Below are 20,322 nucleotides of genomic sequence, written 5' to 3' on the forward strand. Positions count from 1 at the left end.
AGATAGAATAAAGTTGGGGATCCAGAAGACAGTCAAATAGATTTCAACCTGGATACAAAGCCATCTGATTTGTTGTCAAAGAGTTGAGATTTGGGAAGGAACGTACCCATAGAAAGCCAGCATAGTGTCAGCTTCCTGATTTTCAAAGATATCCCTTCGAGGTACAGACATGAACCAATTTGTAGCTATCTGGGAGACAAAGAACAGAAAATGAAGGTATTCAGTCCTGCATTAAACCAAAGAAAATGTTAACTTTAGTTCACAAAGGTATACCAAATATGGGTGGGGGTTCATGCTCAGATCGAAAGGGTCAAGATGCAAAAATTTAAATGAGGCTTTAACTATTGAAGATTCTCTGTAGTATCAGCAGCATCTGGGAAAAAAAATCCACCGCCTGGACTGCAACCAGTCATAGAGTCATACAGCATGGAAACAGACCCTTCGGTCTGTTTCAATGCTGAATCCCAAACTTAACTAGTCCCATTGCCTGCTCCTGGCCCATATGCCTCCAAACCTTTCCTATTCATATAACTGTCCAAATGTCTTTTAAATGTTGTAATTGTACCCACATCCATCACTTCCTCAGTAAGTTCATTCCACAGGCGAACCACCCTCTGTGTAAAGTAATTGCCTCTCATGTCTTTTTTAAATCTCCTCTCACCTCAGAAATGTGCCCCATTGTCTTGAAATCCCACATCCTAGGGAAATGACAACTACCATTAACTCTATCTATACCTGTCATTATTTTATAAACTTCCATCAGATCGCCTCTCAACCACCTACGCTCCACTGAAAAAGTCCCAGTCTATCCAGCCTTTCTTTAGAAGTCAAAACTTCCACGCCCAGCTCCATGAAAACGTGAAGGTGTCTCCTGGATATCAGGTAACAATGAGAATTTTGGGTGGACAAAGCTGGGAAACCCCAATAAGAAGATTAGGGAAGGGGATAGGTGGGTAGAGGGTCAAAGTGGGGATATCATCTTGATGGGGTACTTTTACATGGGCACAAGGGACACACCCCAAAAAAAGATGTGCCCCTCCACCTTCCTGGCCGACAGCAACTCACACTGTCAATGCTCTACTTCCAAATAAGTTTGTGAATATATCAAACTCACTCTCATATGTACAGGAGAACACTAAAACAAGTATTGTTAGTTTGGTAACTGGTTAGTTTGAAACAGTGGCATATGAATGAATAGTGATAAGGCTTCAATGTGCCATCCCTCATCATGTGGCGATCTATATTATAATTTTGAAGATATACCAGATGCCACCATTGTTTGGATAATGTTACAGAGCTAAGAAAAAGTGAGAACATGAAACACTTAAATAGGATAAGAATTTTAAAACCAAGCTGTTGCCATTCTAGAAACCAAAGGGTGATAGGTGAACTGAACTTGATGAGTTAGGAACAAATACAATTAATACTCAAAAAACTCAGCAGGTCTGGCAGCACCTGTGGAAAAAGATACACAATTAAGGTTTCGAGTCTGATATGACTTCTTCAGAACCCTTTTCTGTTCTGTAGTGGAGTACTGATTTTGTACTTTTGTCAGTGCAAATTCCAAAAGCAAAAGTGCCTCTTCTGTGTTGTATGATTCAAGAAGCTATATTAGATTCAAAACTTTAATTCATTCTGCTATATGGCTCTACAAATGCTGACAGGCCTATTGAGTTTCTCCAGCACTTTGTTTCAGATTTTCATGCAACCTGGAGAATATTTTGCTTTGATTCCTACCCATGTGGAGTTCGCACATTCTCCTCGTGCCTTTGCGAGGGCTTCCTTGGGAGATCCAGTTTCCTGCCACAGTCTAAAGATGTGCAAGTTAGGTAGATCAGCCATGCTAAATTATCCTTTAGTGCCCAGAGTTGAGCAAGTTAGGTGGATTAGCTGTGTTAAATTCTCCTATAGTCCCCAAAGGTGGGCAAGTTAGGTGGATTAGCTGTGCTGAATTGTCCCAGAGTTGAGCAAATTAGGTGGATTAGCCGTGACTTTTTAAAGAAAAACCTGTGTTTCAGCCTCAGTGCCAGTCGGTATTGCAGACACAGAGCAGTCAAAAATTGTCAGTGCAAGTTCCAACACTTAAGAGAGGTCTGAGACATGCGCAGCCGGGATGGGAAGCTGACGCATGGTTTTTGCTGTGAGCAGGATCTCGCTGCTTCCTGTCGGAGACTTGGAGCTTCTTCCTTTTCGCATTCTGTCTGGGGTCATCAGCACAGCGGGCGTGCCGTCTCGGAGCAGACAGCTGCCAGGTTAGTGGAGCTTGCTTATGCCCCTTCCTGTAGCTCCCTGGCTTTTCTCCGAATGCTTACTGCCCCCTCCGCTCCTTTTGTTCTTTAGCAAGGCGTGGCAGAGTCCCGCTTTTGATTGCATCACTTGTTGAACGTTAGATGCAGAAGATGTGCTCATGGTACGTTAGGATCCAGACAGTTCACTGAGAACCACCCACCCACCCAAGATTTCTTTTCACGGACAAGTGTTTTATTTTGGGGCAGTATTGGTAGTTGGGGGTCTTTTTCTTTAAAGGAAAGCGGGGATATGTTCCTCGGAATGCCTTGAAGTTTCGGGCTTGAACTAACTTTAAGCGGATTGTCGAACCTTATGAAATCAGCCGTTCGTTCCGATTTAGTTATTTTTGGAACAACGTTGTTGCGGTTGCTGCAGGCTGACCCTGGGACTGGGTTTGAATAGATTGGGTGGAGTTGGGTTCGCCTCGCGGCACAGCCCCACTCTGATGGTCTGTTGTCACCTCCCTCCAGGAGCCAAGTTAGCACCGAAGAAAAAAACTAACTTTTTTTTTCATTTTGCAAAAAGACATCTAGCTGAGGAAGCTTTTTGCGGCTTAGAAATTGCAAGTGCAGGGAAAGAGGAGCACAGAAGAAACACATGGTAACTTATGAGGAAATCTTCATAACTGTTCGGCATGGTTTGTGAGCTCATAATTTCAGCGAGGAGCAGCGATGCTCGGTTGTCTCAACCTGGAGTCAATAAGTTTGTATCAGAACGTGAATATAAGATTGTAACCCAAAAAGGCCCTCACTGCTGTCCTCTGCGTCTGTACCCTAATTTCGGGAGTTTGATTACTCCTGCGTTAGCCCTCCAATACTTGGTGATTTTGTTTGGATAACAGTTTGTTGGTTAAATGATACGGACCAGTCAGTTTGGAGGAATTGCAATCATACCAGATCACACTAGGCGAAAGTAACACCACAGGTCTCAGTCTGAACAAATTTGACAAACCAAAGTATTCGTGAAATGCAGTCACTGGTTCAATACCAGTGAAAACAGGAGAATAACAAGATAATGACTAAATACATATTGAAAGAAGGACAGATCAGCCTGGGCGAATGAATAGCTACTAATTGTCCCCACGAGTAGCTACTCGTTCTTACAGACTGGTCATTATCTAATCTTTGTCAAAATGCTGTTGTCTCTTTTGGGCTGTATCTCCACCAATTGTTTTTTTTCCTTACCTCGTCCCCTCCATCATATCTTTTGCATAAAAGAGAACTTTTTCCCAGCTACTGTCAGTTCTGGGGAAGGACCACTAGATCCAAAATATTAACTCTGATACCTTTCCACAAATGCTACCAGAGCTGCTGAGCATTTCCAGCTGTTTCTGTTGTTGTTAATGGATGAGTATTGTTGGATCTGTTGTATTCACCTGAAATGGGGCCTTGTTTTAAAGTCTGCTCAAGAATGTGTGATTGCAGAGAAGGTCTGGAGAGAGAGAGATGCAGTAGTTTTTGTTGAAATTTGTCCCAAGCAACTTTGTGAACCACAGCGATGTGCTGCATGGGCTATTCTCCTGATGCACACTGAGACCGACGTTAACTGCATGTGGAGGACCATCAACTTGGTGAAAGATGTCCTTTGGTCTAACCAAAACCACCAAGTCTTCCAGTCACAGAGTTGACATTGACCAAGTTTGGCAGACTGGCACGTTCCAAGGTTGCATGCTGAGGGATGCACTAAAGCTTGGAGCATTGGGAAAGACCACAGTCTTTTGGCCAAAGTATAATGAAGGCTTGTTAAATTTCGAGACTTCCTCATTTCCTTCATGGGAATTTAAATAGTTTGCTTTCATGATAAGAAAATGTCTTTGTTGTTGAACTGGATTGAAGCTGTAATGAGAAAAGTCACATTCCATTGTATTTTCTGCAGAGTCGAAAGGGAACTGTTTTGGACCTTATGTGCTTACAGATAACATGAATAAAAGATATTTTTGCAAGAAAAATGTCTATTTTGAAATACAGTATCACCTTGCAGCATTAAGCACTGAAGTGTCAGTTTAGATTTGACACTCAAGCCTTTGCTGTGTGACATGAGCTCACACTTTTCTGACTCAAGTGGGAATGTTACCAACTAGGGCTCAGCTATATACATAGCATTATGTATTTTTAACTTAATCAGAATGAATAATGTTGGTGTAGTTATGGTAATAAAATTGCACGGTCAGATCAAGGGCTAAAACTGAGTCTTGGCATGTTTTTTGCAATTGGCATTTCCTGCTTCTGATTACTCGATAGAATTATTCAGAATTTACAGTACAGAATAGATGGCTAAACCATAGAAATTCTACTTAAATGGTCTGTGCTGGTTTTTGTACTCCACTTAGCCTCTTCCAACCCATTCCTTTGTCACTCTTCCTGATTTTCTTTATTTTCGTTGTCTTTATTTCTATCAATAGGTAGAGGATTCTACATTCTCACAATTGTCTCAGTGAAGACATTCGTCATAAATTTTTCATTTGATTTGTTACTGGCTACCTTATGTTTATCCTCCTTTTCTGGATTCGTGCCCACTGTATTGGGGCACTTGGCAATTTTAAAAACCTGTTATAACAAGGTGTAGAGCTGGATGAACACAGCAGGCCAAGTAGCATCAGAGGAGCAGGAAGGCTGATGTCTCGGGCCTAGACCCTTCTTCGGAAATGAAGGGTCTAGGCCCGAAACGTCAGCTTTCCTGCTCCTCTGTTGCTTGGCCTGCTGTGTTCATCCAGCTGTACACCTTGTTATCCCAGATTCTCTAGTATCTGCAGTTCCTATCATCCCTTATAAACCTGTTATCAGGTTTCCCCAGTTTTCAAGAATAATATCTGCAACACAGTTCCTCAATATTGACATTGCTGCAGCTGACAGCTATATCCAAATGTTTCATTAAGACCACGTTCCTTTCTTCTAAACTCTAACAGACACAGTCATAACAGTCCAGCTTTCCTTCATGAAATAACCCACTTAGCCATGCCTCCTGACTCACATGGCCCAAGGCCTGAAATGCCAGTGGTTACTGTGTGATCAGAAGCAAAAGGAGGCAGAGAATAGGCAATGTGAGCAGAAGACCCATGAAAACCATTGCATAGTAAACATAATCTTGTGGTGAAAATACAGTATGTGCTTTACAAATTATAAGAATCACCCCCTTCGTTTTCTTCTGTAGACCAGGTGCCTAACAAACCCAAATGCTCTGATAATTACTTTGACAGGAAAATGGAAAAATAGGCTGTGCTGTCAAATTTTGTGTACGTGCATAGTCTTCCAGGTGGGCTGCTGCTGCTTTCACTTCTCTGCCTTTGAATCTACTTTAAGCTTTTTTTTTGATGTTCCACAATGCCTCCTGCGGCCTTCGTGGCTTCTCCATTTGCTTTTGCTCTGCACTCCTCACATCCTGAGCACATTGCCTATTCTTTGCCTCCTTTTGCTTCTGATCACACAATAACCACTGGCATTTCAGGCCTTGGGCCATGTGAGTCAGGAGGCATGGCTAAGTGGGTTATTTCATGAAGGAATGCTGGACTGTTATGACTGTGTCTGTTAGCGTTTAGAAGAAAGGAATGTGGTCTTATTGAAACATGTAAGATCCTGAGGGAACTTGACAGGCTGCATGCAGTTTACAAATATGGCAGCTCCCATTTAAGAGGAGATATTGTGGAAATTTTGAATCGTTAGTCTGTGTGGAACCCCACTTCCTCACCACCACCAATAGTAGTGGAGGCTGGGTCATTGAATATCAGACAGAGGACAGAGTTGGATAAATTCTTGATTATCAAGTGTAGGATAAATAAATTCATTGACAATAAGGGTGAGGACTGTAATTGGAGGTAAAACTAGAGGAAAGAGAAGATCAAAACAATAAGTAGGTATAGATAACAACAGTAGCTTATGTAGCTGTTGTGCTGTGGAACAATGATATGACAAAGGAGTAGGCTGAACGAGAGCTGCCTGATTGGAGAGATGGGAAGATGTGATGAGAAGATAATCTGTTGATGTGGATGTCTATGGCAGGGTTTAGGTGAACTACAGAGGTAAGTGCTTCACTTTTATCTATTATGTGCTGCTTCCTGGAAGGATAGAAAGTTATGTTGTTGGTTGAAACAACATGGCATGGAGACACGTAGGTGTGGCAGTTGACAGAAGCAGAATGGAAACGACAGACAACCAAATAAAATACTCAGCAAATTATGTATAGGGAAGATTGACTGACTGTTAAATCATAGTAATCCTATTAATTTAGAGTTGTAGCGTCATAGCGTAATACAGCATAGAAACAGGCCTTTCAGAACAGACTGATCCATGCTGAGCATGGTGCCCACTCAGCTAGTTGCAATTGCTTGCATTTGTTCCATATCCCTCCAAACCCTTCTCATCCATTCACCTATCCAAATGTTGCTACTGTACTTGCCTCAACCACTTTCTCTGGCAGTCCATTCCATATACACACCACTCCCTACGTGAAGAAATTGCCCCTCAGGTCCTTCTTAAATCTATCCCCTCTCACCTTCAGCCTATGCCCTCTAGTTTTCAATTCCCCATCCCTGGGGAAAAAGACTGTATGCATTCATCCTGTCTATGCCTCATGATTTTATACACCTCAATAAGGTCACCCCTCATTCTGTTATGTTCTAAGGAATAAAGTCCTATCTTGGCCAACCTCTCCCTGTAACTCAGGCCTTGTAGTCCTGGCGACACCGCTGTAAATCTTCTTTGCACACTTTCCAGTTTAACTATATCTTTCCTATAACAGGGTGACCAAAACTGTACACAATACTCCAAGTACGGCCTCACCAGTGACTTATACAACTGTAACATAACATCCCAACTCCTATACTTAATGCCTCGATTGATGAAGACCAGCATGCTAAATGCCTTCATCACCCTGCCCAGCTGTGACGCCGCTTTCAAAGAGCTATGTGCTGGTACTCCTCGGTCCCTTTGTTCGCAAAACTCCTCAGGACATTACCACTTCCTGTATAAGTCCTACCTTAGTTTGACTTTCTAAAGTGCAACACTTCACGCTTATCTGTTGTGAATTACATTTGCCAATCCTCAGCATCCTTCAGTGATTTTTGATGATCTTCTTCACTATCAGTGATACCTCCTGAATTAGTACATTCCACAAACTTACTAATAATGCCTTGTACATTCACACCCAGATCATTTTTGTAAATAACAAATAACAAAGGTCCCAGCACTGATCCCTGTGGCACATCATTAGTCACGTGCCTCCAGTCTGAGAAACAACCTTCAACCATCACCCTCTCCTTCCCACTATAGTTTAAATTTTGAAACCAATTAGCTACTTTTCCCTGGACTCCATGCGACCTAACTTTCATGACTAGCCTGCCATGAGGGACCTTGTCAAAGGCCTTACTAAAGTCCATATAGACAGCATCCACTGCAATACCCTCATGCATCCTCTTGGTTATTTCTTCGAAAAACTGCGAAAGATTTGTCAGACATGACTTTCTGCGCACAGATCCATGCTGACTATCCCTGATCGAACCTTGACTATCCAAATGTTGGTTGATCCTAGCCATCCGTATCCTCTCCAATAATTTGCCAGGATAGGTATTTTATTAGTTAATAGTTTGTAACAGTGTGCAGAAGGATTGAATTGCTAACAACGTTTAAAGACATTTCTGTGATCCTTGCACTACATGTTATCAATGTAATTGCTCAGATGGCCTTAGTAGGATTTTGATGTCTTTTGAATTGGTTCCAAGATTTAGTATCTAGGTAGACACGTGCCAAAATATATTTGGCAGTGACATACATAACTACAACGACCTATAACAGTTAATAGATGCAAAAGCAGTTGACGTAGATTTTCAGAAGAAGGGTCCCGACCCGAAACATCAACTTTCCTGCTCCTCGCTGCTGCCTGGCCTGCAGTGTTCCTGCGGCTCCACGCTCCATTATGAGCTGCATCGGCAGTTCTTACTATCTCTCCAGTTGACAATCTCTTATTATTTTAGTCCAACCATAATACATACTTGGTGCATTTCTAGCAATCCTGTATTGCATTCATTAAGAATGACCTAGTCAGTTCTTTGTTAAAACACATTATGGTATTTAGTTTTGCTACCTTTCATATTTATCACCTATTTTGATTAAAAACAAAAGTTCCTCCAGCATTTCTTATTTATTTTACACTTGTAATGTGTTCCTTTTATACTGAAACTGTACATATGGCAGAACGGCTTACTTTGGATATAATTTATGCTTTCTTGGCTCCAAATAATTCTATCATGACTCCCCACCTCTCTTCCAACCCCCACCCGCTCAATTTTTCCAAGACAGAAAGAACCACATGGTATTCAATAGTTTGTTCCTGTTGTGTTGTTCTCTTCAGGTTTATGGTCAACTGTGAAGTCCTTGTCTGAAGCTTTCATAATACTTAAATAACACAAGAACAAGATGGCATTGGAGTAGGGCCCCCGAGTTGGAGCTTGTCCACTCTGACCACTTCTCTGTCTCTCTCTCTGTCTCTCTGTCTGGATGGAGGATTAATATAAAACATTTGTGCTGTGCTATGCTATCAAAGACACAGCTTTAAAATTAATGTTTTCACAAAAGTTTGGTCAGCAGGCCTTATTAGGCCCTTTCCGATCCAGAGTTAAGCAAGGACATACAAGTTAGGGGCAGCAGAACGCCCCTTGAGCTTGATTCACCATTCCATAAAATCATGGCTGATCTGAATGTACTGAATTCTCATCCACTCATGATTTAACCCTTGCTTAACAAGAATTTTAACATCCCTGGCTTAAAAATATTCATGAAGAAAGTTCCAAAGGCAGTCAATCATCTGAGAATTTTTTTGCCTCATCTCTGTTATAAATGAATGACTGACTGAGTTTTAGGCAGTGCCCCCTTGTTCTAAGTTCTCGCGTAGAGGAAACGACCTCTCCACATCTATCCTGCCAAGAACCCTCAGGATCTTATGGTTCAATCAATTCATCCTTTGAACATCAGCAGATACAAGCTGAGCCAGTAACCTTTCTTCATAGGTGACAAATGTCCACTCCTCACCCCGACTCTTCCCCCCCCCCCCCCCCCCCCCCCCCCCCCGCCACCTCCCATTCCAATATTAGTTCTCCTCTGGGTGGCGTTGAACACATTTGCACCCTTACTTAAATGAGGTGTTTGGTATTCTATACAGTATTCCAGATGTGGTCACACCAGTGCCTTGTATTGCAGAAGCACAACCCCCTACTTATGTATTTGATTCCCCTCATGATAAGTGATAACATTCTGTTAACTTTCTTAATTACTTGCTAGACCTGCATGCTAACCTTTTGCGATTCATGGTTGAGGACACCCACATTGCTCTGCAGCTTGGAGCTCAGCAATCTCTTACCATTTAGATAATTTTTTTTGTTCTACCTGTCAAAACGGTCAATTCACATGTTCTTAGATTAATACTCCATTTGCTACACCTTTTCCCAGACACTCAACCTATGTATGTAGCATTGTAGCTTCATTTATTTTTCTCTTTACAATGTACTTTCTTAACTCTTTTTTTTTTAATCAGCAAATTTAGCAACTATATTTCATTTACTTTGTACAGCTGATCAAGATTAGAACTCTTTTAGAGCAAAAACAGGCAGTGCCAGCAACCTGTCTGTGAAAAGCTGAAACTATGCCTGAAGTACATGTTGGAGTACATCCAAAATCTAGAGAAGTGTCGTCTCAATTGATAACCTGCGAAGGAGTGGATTTTGAGGGACCTCTTGAGCTAGGTCTTCAACAGTAAAGAATTTAACTCCTTTGAAAAGGCTTAGTGAGGTTTTGGTGATGTACAGTGTCTTTAATGTGTGAATCCTGAAAAATCCGTGTGATGTCTTTATCAGATTTGTTATTTGAAATGTTCCTTTGGCTATTTGACACGGTTAGCCATATTTATCACCAGTTTAGGTAGAATTGAATGTTAATCTTTGTTAGTAAGTTGTGATAATACCCAACTTTGTTACTTTTTTGAACCATGAAATTTTGTGGCTTTATTCTGTCATTAAGTACTTTGGATCTCACATTTTGCCTGCTTCAAAACAAAAGGCTACTGGCCCCTAACCAGATTGTGGAATAAATTTAGCAGACTGATCTGGGCTCATGACAGTGTTGAGTGCACCCACATTTCCAGTGCCAGCAGCTTGATTTTATTTCTAGACTATGTTAGTGAGCTGTTGTGCCATGCTGGCTTCTTTATAACGAGACTCTTGGCCCTCAGCTAAGGCATGGTTTTGTAACCGTGACCTTAAAATTCATTTTTAATGCAGTGTGTCTTATAAAGTTGCATTTGGAACTGATGACTGTAACAAGTTATTGTGACCTGCTTGCAATCCATGGAAGGGAATGGCTGATTCAACTTGTTATGCCAAAAGCAATAGTGCACGTGACAGGACGGAGAATTATAGTTCTCGAGTGTTTCATTTCCTGGCAGTGGCATGCATTGTTTTAATATTCATTTTAAGGAATTAAAATTAGATCCTTATAGTCTAATTTTGACCCTTGCTTGCTTCCTCACTCCTTATCTGAACTGAACTGCATGTTTAGTTGGTTTTGATATTACTGCTTTAACATCTAGCCCAAACCAACACATTTAACAGATTAAGGTTTAGCTTTGAAAGTGAAAACTGAAGAATAGGTACAACGAGGATACTCCCTTTACAATTTGAATAACTATCTGTAATTTTGTAGCTTGCACATCATTTTGTTTGATATGCATCCTGTAATATTGGTACAGGACAGCCGCGTTTCCACAGTTTTCTTTGGCCTGTAAGGCTACACAGTGTTTGTTTTTACAGTACTTATTTTTCAAAGTTGTGGAGTTGGGCTAGCTAGTTTGTCATGTTTTCAACGGATTAAGGCTGCCTGCCTCCTGAATAAATGCTTTGTATTGAGCTGTGTTTTGATGGTTTATTTTGTACCCGTTTTGAGAATGGGAGCTTTTACTCATGCTTATCATAAATTCAGATGTTTCCAGGAGCAGGGAGTATGAGCAATAAGAAAGATATATCTGGGAAACAGCTTGATGAAATAACTCAATGTACGAATTTTAGTTTTGATGGTAACTTTAGGCTGCAATTATAGCAGTGTTGACATTACAAAATCTGATGATCAAACCTGATACTGTTGTACGAAAAAGTTTTTTTTTTAAAAGAAGAATAAATTCTGATCTGACATGTCTGCTGTGATTACTTGACCATAAATTGAGAGGAGTCCAGGGAACCTGTATAAGAGAAACAAAATCAGCTGCATTGAGAGCAAACCATTAACTAAAGCCTGAAACCAACCAACTGTGTCCGCACTAAGAAGTTCACATTTCTTGTTTAAATCACACCATTTCACATATCAGGAAGTGAAAGGTTACCTGTGGAATATTCCATTTGCAACCATAATAGAGCAAACTCATGAATATATACAAATGGACCTATATCAACACTGTTTTGAGTACAAAAGCAAAGACCCTAAAAGATATGATCGGATAGCATCAAGAAGCTGTAAGTCTTTCTTTCCATGTCTCTTTTTGCAACCTCAAAGTCAGTGCCCAGTTTAAAAGAAAGCAACTTAGACAGCAGTCATTTATGAAGAACTCAATGTCTGCAAACTGCATTGCTGCAGAACGAGTCAGAAAAGGCCCTCGGTTTAAATTTTAAAGTTTTCAAGGTTCTAGGATCTTGGTTGTGTAACTTTATCCTCTTGGCCATACCAGCCACTGTGTGCGTGTGCGTGTTCATTGCTGAGTTTTTATCTTTCATGTCGGTAGATAATTGCATTCAAAACCTTGTAAATTTGGCTTCTTCATTTTAACATAATTAGTTATTTTTCCTTAAAGTAAGATAGCTATGTGCTTTTATTGCAACTGACCAAGAAAGGATTAATAACAGGGAATTGATTTCCCATTCTTTACCTGGTCATTAAATAAGAAACTTGTATCAGAGATAATGCGAACTGCAGATGCTGGAGAATCCAAGATAATAAAATGTGAGGCTGGATGAACACAGCAGGCCCAGCAGCATCTCAGGAGCACAAAAGCTGACGTTTCGGGCCTAGACCCTTCATCAGAGACCCTCTCTGATGAAGGCTCTAGGCCCGAAACGTCAGCTTTAGTGCTCCTGAGATGCTGCTGAGTTCATCCAGCCTCACGTTTTATTAAATAAGAAACTTGATAGATATCTAGCAGTGAGACTATTTGCCCAATGGCCATTATTGGTTTTGTTGCTATGGTAGGACATAGTTTAACAGTACTTGTATGCAGGAGTTGATGTGTAGATGTAGTAACGTGGCTGGTTGGTTTAGCTGGTGTGCTGCAAATAAAACATATATGTGTTCTACCTTGACCTGATTACTAGCAAGCATGACTATATTTTGGGGAAATGTTACGTTTTATCCTGACCAGCCTGAAGTTTAAAATGCAAACAAATTATTCGCCTAATGTTGGTTCCTTGAGTGATAGGAATGTCACTATAACTTTTTAAAATTTTTGTAGGTTCATGTTTTCATGTAATTTGTACTTTGACATTTATTCACATTGTGTTATTTCCATTTCTTATATAGTCATAGCTGGAAAAAATGGTCAGATGGCCTCTCTACATGTTTCCGTTTTTAGAATGAGCTCATGGCAGAGAGTGACTGACTTTCTGTTTTGCTCCTGATGAACAGAAGTTCTCTCTACTTAGCAACCCACCAGATGACTTGAGTTTTAAGGTGTCCTCTTGAAGAGTAATGCACATTAAATTTGATAACAAAGTGTGGGGCTGGATGAACATAGCAGGCCAAGCAGCATCTTAAGAGTGCATTAACTTTCTTCCCTTTGACATCTTGTGTCAAATAAAACAGAAAATACAAGTTTCAGCTGAAGGCTGGACAGGCGCCTGTTGTTGTGAATTTTATAAACGTTTTTCAGAGGAAGTTGTATAAATGCATAGGAGAAACTAATATACTGTGGTGGGGAAAATAGTAGGAGGAGGCTCATGTGGATTGCAAAACATCAGCAAGGACCAGTTGAGGTGCTTTACCTAAACTGTAGTGAGCATTTAATTATATTGCTTTATGGTTTCATTCTGTTTTTTATTTAATGTGAAAATTATGACTTGTTACTTGGAAATCATTTTATACTAATGAATAAATGATAACTAATAGATTATTGGGACATAAAGTAGGGGAGGCAATTGCTTAGCAACATTATCACTGGACTATTAATCCAGAGACCCAGGAATGTTCCAGGGACCAAGGTTTAAATCCTGCTGTGGTGAATTTAATTAAAACCAAAATCTGGAACTAAGAGTCTAATGATGACTGTGAACTCATTGTTGATTGTCAGAAAACCCATCTGGTTCACTAACTTTGTTTAGGGAACGAAACTGCCTCCTTTACCTGGTCTGACTATGTGTCACTGCAGACCCACGGCACTGTAGGTAACTCTTAACTATTAGGGATGGGCAATGCATGCTGGCCTAGTCAGCACTGCTGTCATCCTGTGAATTTTAATAAAAAGGATCCCACTGTTTTGCACGTAGTTTTTATCGAAGTTGGCTTTTAGGAGTTGAAAATGGACAGCTCATTTCAGTCGGTTATTTGATAAGTCTCTGCTGCCGCAAGGGAAGAGGATACTCAAAACACATTGTTAACTCAGCGTTATAATAAATAGCCTAACCTTGATGTTTCCCCTGAATGGATAGGTATTCTATAATTACAAAGCTGAAAAACTATACTTTTATTTATGGCTTCCATCTCACTGGGGAAGCTTCAGGCCAGTCTGCATGCATAATGCTGAACTGAAAACTCTGCTTAAATTTTGATTAAGAGATAACAAGGTGTAGAGCTGGATGCACACAGCAGGCCAAGCAGCATCAGAGGAGCAGGAAAGCTGATGTTTCGGGTCTGGACCCTTCTTCAAAAAAAAAATTGATTGTTGTGACACATTCCACTGCAGCAGACCACAACTTTGTAAATAAAACAACCCACCACATCCTTAAAAGTTACTCTGCCTTACCTCCCAATGTTAACAGTTCTCAAAAGCACATCCAGGATCTGGATCCAGATCTGCATCTGAATCACTTTCTCCTTTTAACAAGATAATGAAGAAAGGAGTCTTTGAGAAATAAAGATGCTGTTCCCTTTTAATATGCAAAAGTATGCAGCTGTCCATGCCTTGGCAGTGCCTCCCATGTTGAGATTCCATAATGTACGAAAGTATCTCCCACATGTGCCACTTGCATTTTTTCCCCTGTCCCATCTTGATTGCAATATTCAATGAGCTATGAAGAAAGCTGATTTGCTTAAACCAGCTCCAGAAACATTTATGTTATGATGAATAATTTAAGAATGGCATTGCCTCCTTTCTTTTAGAGTGAACAAAAATGTTTTTGGATGTAACCATTTGCTTTTACTGCAAGGGATGTTGGAGTATAACATTAATTATTAAAATTTTATTGTGTGCAATTATGAGGTTGAATTTTCCAACAATCAGTGGTGTCCGTTTTGCTGAGACTTGTGGAGGGTTTCTCTCTCAACTCTTGCAAGTTTATCTCAGGCAGTTGTATGCAGCTTTATTTAGTAGTTGCTTTCACTGTCATGCTTTCAGCAATTGCAGAAATACTCACACCTGCTGGGACTTCAAGGATTCTCATTGCCTGTGCCATATGTAAACACCAGTTCTTAAGGGCTTTTGTGCTTCATATTGCACATAGCCGGAGGGCAACAAGAAAGAAAGCTTCCGAGTGTAGCTAGGTGGCATGATGTGTCAATGTGAATAGAAGCTCACACTCAAAACTTATTGCTATTTTGCATCATCTGTTGTCTGACTGCTTTGCTTTTGTAACTGCAACTGTACAAATTAAGTTGTGCATGTTATCTGTCCTTTAATGTCACCCATCTTAATTTCCTACCTATGGAGATGGTGTTCTTTTTCCCTCATGCTCAGCATATCACAATAGGATTACATGACACACTCAGTCTGGCCTACACTATAAGGTCCCCACTGACCCATCCAAGCCTCACACCCTCTTCTTCCTGAGACCCATTGTCTTTTGCCTCATGGCATTCATTGAAGAAAGGGCTGTATCGTATCTACCCCTGGCTTCAGTCAGCGGGTTTATGTAGTCGAGTAATCAGCTCTGGTGCAGGGAATAGCCCTTATCTCCCATTAACCACTCCAGTAGGGCGTTTGATGCCTGAAACAAAGCAGGAACGTGAATGTTTTTGGTGAAATAGGCAGTGTATGAGCTCCTAGGGTACCTGACGCAGACTGATAGAGTCACACACCATGGAAACACCCTTTGGCACAATTAGTCTGTGTCGAATGTTATCCCAAACTAAACTAGTCCCACCTGCCTGTTCTTGACCCATATCCCTCTAAACCTTTCCTATTCTTGTACTTATCCAACGTCTTTTCAAATGTTGCAATTTATACCCACATCCGTCATTTCCTCAGGAAGCCTACTCCACACGCAAACCACCCACTAAAAAAAAATGCCTGTCTTTCTTTTCTTTTAAATGTCTCTTCTCAGCTTAAAAGTGTGCCCCCTTGTCTTGAAATATCCCATCCAAGGGAAAAGCCAACTACCATTAGTCGTATCAGCACCCCTCATGAATTTATAGACCTCTATTAGGTTGTCTCTCAACTTCCCACACTCCAGTGCAAAAAGTTCCAGCCTTACATTTAATAACTCAAACCTTCCATACCCTGCAGCATCCTGGTAAATCTGTTCTAAACCCCCCCCAGTTTAAAAATAACTCCTAAAATTGGGCAACAGAACTGGATACAACATGGTAGCAATACTCACAGATGACAAGCACAGTGATAGAATGAGTGATAATGGGAACTGCAGATGCTGGAGAATCCAAGATAACGAAATGTGAGGCTGGATGAACACAGCAGGCCCAGCAGCATCTCAGGAGCACAAAAGCTGACTTTTCGGGCCTAGACCCCTCTGATGAAGGGTCTAGGCCCAAAACGTCAGCCTTACTGCTCCTGAGATGCTGCTGGGCCTGCTGTGTTCATCCAGCCTCACATTTCGTTTAACAGTGATAGAATGAAACCCTTTTCTGGTGACGAAATCAGCTACTTTAATGATGTGGCTCTCCTGATGGAGCACGTACAATCTGTAGTGTCCTGAACCCAGGAGAAACCAGTAATGTTACCAGAGCCTGCAGCATTGACTTGTTCATGGAGAAATTAAGTCACAGGGAGAAGATGGCCCGGTATTATCGTTAGACTATTAATCCAGAGACCCAGCTAATTTTGTGGGGACCTGGGTTTGAATCCTGCTGCAGCACATTTGAATTGAATAAAAATCAGGAATTAGGAGTCTAATGGCCATGAATATATTGTTGGAAAACCCCATCTGGTTTCCTAATATCCTTGTGGGATGGAATCTGCCATTCTTACCTGGTCTGGCCTACATTTGACTCCAGACCCACGGCCATATGGCTGATTCTTAACTGTCCTCTGGGCAGCAAATGCTGGACTGGCCAGTGATGCCCACAGCCTGTCAATGAATTTTAAGAAACTATGCTAATGTTGCATTTGTGACATTTTTGATAAATTTGTAAGTTGAGGTTTGAGTCTCTAGTGGATCCTTGAAAGCAGTCAGCTGCAATAAAAGTTTAGCACAGCTGTCACCTTGATGGCTACCATTTTGGGTCATGGGTCCTCAGCAGTTGACATAGCAGCTCTGGGCCGGTGTTCCAATGCATCCATAGTCTGAGGTGGCACTGCCCCTCAGTTGTCTGGAGGAAATAGCATCGAGAATGATCGATAGATTCTTTGCTTCATGTACCGTCCCTACATCCTGAGGGGACCTTCCATTGCAACATTTTCATGTGGAGGCTGTTTTGCAACTGATAGATGTTACTCTGATGCTGGGCTTGGTGGGACATTTGTTTCTCCTCAACTTCTTTGCACATTTTGTAGCATTGCAGTGATTGTGACAATTCTTGCTATGTCTGGATACATTGCTCACCAGTTCTAATGAACCTGTGAGAGGAATATCAGAAACAAAGCAGCTCCTCACTAAAGTGAGCAGTTAGCATTAGCATTTTACAAAACGATGGTTTAGTGTCATTCTCCAGATGGTGAGACCTGGGGGACTCCCACATGGAGGGCCCTGGGATTTGTCTACGCGGATCTGTAGACATAGGGAAACTTTTTTCTGATATTTGCAGCACAATCCATATCATACGATCTCCTGGTCTTTGCAAGTGTTGTATTATTACTGAAACCATGTCCCCACCTCATTATTCAAGAAAGATAGGATTGCTTATAAGAACGTGTTGTGAAATACTTACAGTTCAAGGTGAGAGGAAGTCAGCCCCTTGCCACTTTGCCAGTTCATTTCTCTATTCTGTAACTAAGGGTTCTACCTAGGTAGTCTGTACCCAAGGAGGTGTTGTGTGTTGGTGACATTGTTGCGCTGTAACTAATCTGTAACTGAAGAAACTACATAGGTATCTCTATACCTAAGATGGCAGTGTAAGTAGTGACTTATGAACTTTTAACTGTACTCATTTTGAGTACGTGTGACAATAAAGCTATTTCAATTCAGTGCAGGTTTGCGATGAGATCCTGGATTGTCTTTGTGATTGGAGCACATGTACTTTTCAAGGTCACTTACGATTACATTTATTTCACAGGGATTTCTGTGATCAGTCTGCAATGACCAGTGACATGGTCGAGATAGCTTGTGTCCAGGAATTGTATCCCATGTGGTTGGACATTTTTTTTTCTTTATTCATTCACAGAATGAGGGTGTCGCTGGCTAGGCCAGCATTTATTGTCCATTTCTAATTACCCAGAAGGTAACTATGAGTCAACCACATTGCTGTGGGTCTGGAGCCACATGTAGGCCAGACCAGGTAAGAATGGCAGTTTCTTTGCCTAAAGGACATTAGTGAACCAGATGGGTTTTTCCAACAATTTACAATGGATTCATAGTCATCATTAGACTCTTAATTCCAAATATTTATTGAATTCAAATTCCACCATCTCCCAGGGGGGGATTCGAACCAAGGTCCTCAATACATTGACAGTCTGGATTCACAGTCCAGCAATAATACCACAAGGTCATGCCCCACACTCTGCTCTACTCCCCCCCCCCCCCCCCCCCCCGCTAGAATTATGATTGCAGATGTCACTACAAGTGCCTGATTAATGCAATTGACCCAGGAAGGGACTCATGTCGTTCACCTGTAGAACCCACATTTGACTCTGCTCACCCTGGGTGTGTGGTAGTAGCCATTTTCCATTACCATTGCTCATTACCAATTCACACAAGGATGGAAGGCAGTGCAGTTTGCATTTGGAACAGAGGGTCACTGGCTTAATCTGGGTAATTGAAGCACATCCTACCAAACCCCATATGCCCTTCTTTCCTGTAGACGCCATCAGCACTGAGCTTCTACATGTTCCAACCCAAATCTGTCTTTTTCATTTATGTCTTCTTAGCCACACAGCATGGAAACAGACCCTTTGGTCCAACTAATCCATGCCGACCATGTTCCCAACTAAACTAGTGCCACTTGCCTGAATTTGGCCTGTATCCTTCTGAACCTTTCCTGGTCATGTATTTATCCAAATGACTTCTAAACATTTGTAACTGTACCTGCATCTAACCACTGTGTGGGGGAAAAGTTGTTGCCCCTCATGTCCTTCGTAAATCTTCCTCCTCTACCTTAAAAATGCCCTCTAGATTTGCAGTCACAATTTTAGGGAAAAGACTTTTTGCTATTCACCTTATCTATGCCCCACATGATTTTATAAACATGTATAAGGTCACTCCTCAACCTCCTTGGCTCAAATGCAAAAAGTCCCAGCTTCTTCTTATTACTCAACCTCCATTCCTGGCAACATCCTGGTAAATTTTTTCTGAACCCTCTCCAGTTTAATAATATCCTTTCTATAACATGGTGACCAGAACTGCACATAGTACTGCAGAAGAGGCCTCATTGGTATCCTGTACAACCTCAGCATGATGTCCCAACCCCCATACTCTGAGCAATGAAGGCAAGTGTGTTCGACACCATCTTAACCACCCTGTTCACCAGTGACATAAATTTCAAAGAACTATGTACCGAATTCCTAAGTCTCTCTGTTCTACAACACTACCATTAATTGTATAAGTCCTGTCCTTGTTTGTTTAACCAAAATGCAACACTTTGCATTCATCCAAATTAAATTCCACCTGCCACTCCTCAAACCATTGGCCCATTTGATCATGATCCTTTGTAATCTGAGGTAACCTTCTTCACAACCCACTATTGCACAATGTTGGTGTCATCTGCAAACCTACTAACTGTTCCTCCTATATTATGCAAACCACAATGACAAATAAAACTCAACACCGATTCCAGTGGCACATTTTTGGTCACAGGCCACCAGTCTGAAAAACAACCATCTACCACCACTCTTTGGTTTTTACTGTCAAGCCAATTTTGTATCTGATTGGCAAACTCACACTGAATCCCGTGTGATCTAATTAGTCTATTTATGTGGCGCCTTACTAAAGTCCTAGTAAGCAACTTCTACTGTTCTGCCCTGATCAATCTTTTTGGTTACATCCTCAAAAAAACTCAAACAAGTTTGTAAGATGTGTTTTCCCTTGCGCAAAACCGTGCTCCATATCCTTAATCAGTCCCTGCCTCTCCAAATGCATGTAAATCCTGTCTTTCAACATGAGCCTACAACAATTTATTCACCACTGATGTCAGCCTCATAGGTCTATAGTTTCCCTCACAGCTTTCTTCAAGGCGCAATATTAGCCACCCTCCAGTCCTCTGGCACCTCACTCCTGTTCATAGATGATACAAATAGCCCTTGTCCAAACATAAACCTCTTCAGGCTCAGCCCTATAGCTTAGCCATGCAACCATCACGCTGCCCTGTCCCCTATTTCCAGCCAGAGTGGTTATGACTAATGATTCCACCCTTCCGCAGTAACCCATGTCCTGCAATTCACTATCGTCTCCCACCCTTATTGAATTTCTTGATCTTCACAATTGTTCTCCCTTCTGCATCCTAGCATTTTGGTATGAATGTCCTGTTTCTT

At 41.3% G+C, this 20,322-nt stretch overlaps 1 protein-coding gene across 4 annotated transcripts in view; it reads left to right on the top strand.

Annotated features, from left to right (window-relative positions):
- The first annotated feature begins 2,127 nt into the window (after positions 1–2,127).
- elovl8b (ELOVL fatty acid elongase 8b) overlaps positions 2,128–20,322 on the top strand; it is a 245,132-nt gene continuing 226,937 nt past the window's right edge. For all 4 annotated transcript variants that reach the window (XR_009446064.1, XR_009446065.1, XR_009446066.1 and 1 more), the window contains exon 1: positions 2,128–2,252. The gene's annotated coding sequence lies outside the window, so the exon portion shown is untranslated. The remainder of the gene's footprint in view (positions 2,253–20,322) is intronic.

The sequence above is a fragment of the Stegostoma tigrinum genome, chromosome 8, assembly GCF_030684315.1.
Source record: "Stegostoma tigrinum isolate sSteTig4 chromosome 8, sSteTig4.hap1, whole genome shotgun sequence".
Lineage (NCBI taxonomy): Eukaryota > Metazoa > Chordata > Chondrichthyes > Orectolobiformes > Stegostomatidae > Stegostoma > Stegostoma tigrinum.